The 5000-nt window shown below is 62.6% G+C and overlaps 1 pseudogene; it reads left to right on the forward strand.

Moving 5' to 3' along the window:
• Nucleotides 1-5000, forward strand: part of LOC126475612 (large subunit ribosomal RNA) — a 7953-nt pseudogene that overhangs the window by 590 nt on the left and 2363 nt on the right.

The raw sequence follows: 5000 nt of genomic DNA on the forward strand, positions 1-5000 counted from the left end.
GTGTGCGGTGGGCCGCACTTCTCCCCTAGTAGGACGTCGCGACCCGCTGGGTGCCGGCCTACGGCCCGGGTGCGCAGCCTGTCCTTCCGCGGGCCTCGTTTCGCGTCTGTTGGGCAGAGCCCCGGTGTCCTGGCTGGCTGCCCGGCGGTATATCTGGAGGAGTCGATTCGCCCCTTTGGGCGCTCGGGCTCCCGGCAAGCGCGCGCGGTTCTTCCCGGATGACGGACCTACCTGGCCCGGCCCCGGACCCGCGCCGCTGTTGGCTCGGGATGCTCTCGGGCGGAATAATCGCTCCCGTCAGCGGCGCTTCAGCTTTGGACAATTTCACGACCCGTCTTGAAACACGGACCAAGGAGTCTAACATGTGCGCGAGTCATTGGGCTGTACGAAACCTAAAGGCGTAATGAAAGTGAAGGTCTCGCCTTGCGCGGGCCGAGGGAGGATGGGGCTTCCCCGCCCTTCACGGGGCGGCGGCCTCCGCACTCCCGGGGCGTCTCGTCCTCATTGCGAGGTGAGGCGCACCTAGAGCGTACACGTTGGGACCCGAAAGATGGTGAACTATGCCTGGCCAGGACGAAGTCAGGGGAAACCCTGATGGAGGTCCGTAGCGATTCTGACGTGCAAATCGATCGTCGGAGCTGGGTATAGGGGCGAAAGACTAATCGAACCATCTAGTAGCTGGTTCCCTCCGAAGTTTCCCTCAGGATAGCTGGTGCTCGTACGAGTCTCATCCGGTAAAGCGAATGATTAGAGGCCTTGGGGCCGAAACGACCTCAACCTATTCTCAAACTTTAAATGGGTGAGATCTCCGGCTTGCTTGATATGCTGAAGCCGCGAGCAAACGACTCGGATCGGAGTGCCAAGTGGGCCACTTTTGGTAAGCAGAACTGGCGCTGTGGGATGAACCAAACGCCGAGTTAAGGCGCCCGAATCGACGCTCATGGGAAACCATGAAAGGCGTTGGTTGCTTAAGACAGCAGGACGGTGGCCATGGAAGTCGGAATCCGCTAAGGAGTGTGTAACAACTCACCTGCCGAAGCAACTAGCCCTGAAAATGGATGGCGCTGAAGCGTCGTGCCTATACTCGGCCGTCAGTCTGGCAGTCATGGCCGGTCCTTGCGGCCGGCCGCGAAGCCCTGACGAGTAGGAGGGTCGCGGCGGTGGGCGCAGAAGGGTCTGGGCGTGAGCCTGCCTGGAGCCGCCGTCGGTGCAGATCTTGGTGGTAGTAGCAAATACTCCAGCGAGGCCCTGGAGGGCTGACGCGGAGAAGGGTTTCGTGTGAACAGCCGTTGCACACGAGTCAGTCGATCCTAAGCCCTAGGAGAAATCCGATGTTGATGGGGGCCGTCATAGCATGATGCACTTTGTGCTGGCCCCCGTTGGGCGAAAGGGAATCCGGTTCCTATTCCGGAACCCGGCAGCGGAACCGATACAAGTCGGGCCCCTCTTTTAGAGATGCTCGTCGGGGTAACCCAAAAGGACCCGGAGACGCCGTCGGGAGATCGGGGAAGAGTTTTCTTTTCTGCATGAGCGTTCGAGTTCCCTGGAATCCTCTAGCAGGGAGATAGGGTTTGGAACGCGAAGAGCACCGCAGTTGCGGCGGTGTCCCGATCTTCCCCTCGGACCTTGAAAATCCGGGAGAGGGCCACGTGGAGGTGTCGCGCCGGTTCGTACCCATATCCGCAGCAGGTCTCCAAGGTGAAGAGCCTCTAGTCGATAGAATAATGTAGGTAAGGGAAGTCGGCAAATTGGATCCGTAACTTCGGGATAAGGATTGGCTCTGAGGATCGGGGCGTGTCGGGCTTGGTCGGGAAGTGGGTCAGCGCTAACGTGCCGGGCCTGGGCGAGGTGAGTGCCGTAGGGGTGCCGGTAAGTGCGGGCGTTTAGCGCGGGCGTGGTCTGCTCTCGCCGTTGGTCGGCCTCGTGCTGGCCGGCGGTGCAGGATGCGCGCGCCTGCGCGGCGTTCGCGCCCCGGTGCTTCAACCTGCGTGCAGGATCCGAGCTCGGTCCCGTGCCTTGGCCTCCCACGGATCTTCCTTGCTGCGAGGCCGCGTCCGCCTTAGCGTGCTCCTCCGGGGGCGCGCGGGTGCGCGGATTCTCTTCGGCCGCCATTCAACGATCAACTCAGAACTGGCACGGACTGGGGGAATCCGACTGTCTAATTAAAACAAAGCATTGCGATGGCCCTAGCGGGTGTTGACGCAATGTGATTTCTGCCCAGTGCTCTGAATGTCAACGTGAAGAAATTCAAGCAAGCGCGGGTAAACGGCGGGAGTAACTATGACTCTCTTAAGGTGGCCAAGTGGCGGCGGTGTGGCTGCATCCGGACTTGGCTTTTCGAAGTGCGGTCTTGATGTAGTCGTGCTGCTGCTGCGAGGTGCCTTCCTTGGGTTATGGTTACAGGGAGAGTGATGCGCAATACATGGGCCTAGCCCTCTTAGCCTCTCCTCTCCTGCGGTCTTCTCCCCTTCCCGTGGGCCCGCTGATTTTCGCAGAGTGGAAGACCGCACCAGGGGCTTGGGGGGGTTACCAGCCCCCCCTCGCACTATCCCTTTTTTAGTTGGGGGCAGTATTCAGAGAAAAAGTGGTGGCCCTTCCGCTGAAGGTGCCACCCCAACTCCCCCAGCACCTAGCCGGCCAACCGGCCGTGCCGAAAATCTTGTAACTTTTGCAGCTGTATACGCCTGTAGTGAGTGCCACCGCAGCTTTACCACCAAGAACGGTCTCGGGGTCCATCGCCGCCGCCAACACCTTGCGGCCGCCAACGCGGAGATCGTCACGGAGAGGCATCGCGCGAGGTGGACGGAGGAAGAAGTCCTGTCGCTCGCCAAGGCGGAGGCCGAACTGTTCCTCGAGAGGGACGCCCGGTTCTTCTTTGTAAATCAAGAGCTCATCAGGATGTTCCCCGACCGAACGCTTGAGGCAATCAAGTGCCGACGGCGGCAAGCTGCCCACAAGCAGCTTGTCCGCCAATTCATGGAGGCGCTTGAGATCGGTCGGGGGGAAGAGCCGGCGTCCCGCCGGGGAGCAGCGAGCCCGCTGCCTGACGCGGGCGAGGCCGCTGCGCCGCCTGTCGACGCAGCCGAGGACTTCGCGGCCGACACCACCGGGCCGCCGCCGGAGGGGCCGACTGACGCCGCCATCTGGGAGCATCTGGCGGGGCTACCTGCTTCCGCCCAGCGTTTCTCTGCCCTGGATCGTGTCATAGGTCTGGGGTGGGGCACGCCGCCCGATGTCATCCTGGGCATGCTCCCGGATGCCCTTGCGTCGGTCGGGTCCAGAGGGGAGAGATCGATCACCAGGACACAGCGGCCGCGCCAACCATCGAAGCGGCCGCCTGCCGCGCCGCCGACGCAGAAGCGCAAGCGGCGCCGCTGGGAGTACGCGAGAACGCAGGATGCCTTCCGACGGTCGCGTGCACGTTGCGTGCGCGGCCTCTTGGATGGCACCCTGCTCCAGCCGCCACCTGCCATCCCTGGTCTGCTGGACTTCTGGGCGGACCTCTTCACCAAGAAGCCCATCTCCACCGCGGGCTTCATTCGTGACCGCCTCCTCCCGCACTCGGAGCCTGTCGCTCCCGAGTGCCTATGGGGGCCGGTCACACATGAGGAGGTCGCCGCCGCGTTGCCGCCCAGGGGATCAGCAGCCGGGCCGGACGGCCTTACCCCAGCGGAGTTGCGGCGCCTGCCGCACGAAGTCCTGGTGAAAGTGATGAATCTCTTCCTTCTGGCCCGCGCCTTTCCGGAACGCCTGCTTCGCGCGCGAACGTCCCTTCTCCCGAAGACGGCTGCACCAACATCCCCCGCTGACTTTCGCCCCATTACGGTCTGCTCGGTGTTGGCGCGGACCTTTCACAAGGTTCTCGCGTCACGCCTGATGCGCGCATGTGCTGTGGACGAACGTCAGCGGGCATTCATCCCTCGGGATGGGATGTTGGAAAATACCTTCATCTTGGACACTGCTCTCACCGACGCAGTTCGCTCCTGCCGCTCTGTCTTTGTGGCATCGATCGACGTATCTAAGGCATTCGATTCGGTAGATCATGCTGCCCTTCGCCCCGTGCTGAAGGCGCATGGCCTGCCGGATTGTTTTGTCGAGTATGTCGAGCGGTGCTACGAGGGCAGCACGACAGTGATAGCGGACGGCGCCGGCGTGGGCGTGTCTGTGCAGCCAGCACGGGGCGTTCGCCAGGGCGATCCCCTCTCCCCCCTCCTGTTCAACTTTGCGGTGGACTACGTTTTAGGCCAACTGCCCTCCCACATCGGAGCTCGGATCCTCGGTCGCAGAGTCAACGCTGCGGCCTTTGCAGATGACGTCTTGCTGTTTGCAGCGACCCCGAGGGGCTTGCAGTCCCTCATCGACGCAGCTACCGCAGCCCTCGCCCACCTGGGGCTGCAGATCAACGCCCGGAAGTGTTTCACCCTCGCCTTAGTCGCGTCAGGGCGCGAGAAGAAGGTGAAGGTGGACAGCAATGTCACCTTCACAGCAGGCAATACCACCATGCCTGCCCTGCGTGTGGGTGAAACCTTCCGGTACCTGGGGCTGCAATTCTCCACCGCGGGTCGCTGTGTCTTCAATCCACGTCGCCACCTGGTGGAGCAGCTTGACGTCATCTCCCGAGCTCCGCTGAAGCCGCAACAGCGCCTCCACGCTCTCACCAACGTACTTCTCCCTGGCCTGTACCACGGGCTGGCCCTCAGCCGCACCCGGGTGGGTGCATTGAAGTCGGCCGACGTCACCATCCGGGCCGCCGTCAGGAGATGGTTCCGCCTTCCGGCGGACACCCCCCTGGGATACTTCCACGCTCCTGTTGCCCAGGGGGGCCTCGGCATTCCATCTTGCCGATGGATGGGTCCGACCCTCCGTCGGTCCCGTCTCCTGGCGCTGAAGAAGATAGGGCCAGCCTGCGACGGTGCAGGCATGGATGAGGTGCAGCGTGAGATCGTGGTGCTGGAGCGCCACCTAATGTGGGAGGGCCACCTCCTCAAATCGTCAACGCA

The sequence above is a fragment of the Schistocerca serialis genome, chromosome 4, assembly GCF_023864345.2.
Source record: "Schistocerca serialis cubense isolate TAMUIC-IGC-003099 chromosome 4, iqSchSeri2.2, whole genome shotgun sequence".
Classification (NCBI taxonomy): Eukaryota; Metazoa; Arthropoda; class Insecta; order Orthoptera; family Acrididae; genus Schistocerca; species Schistocerca serialis.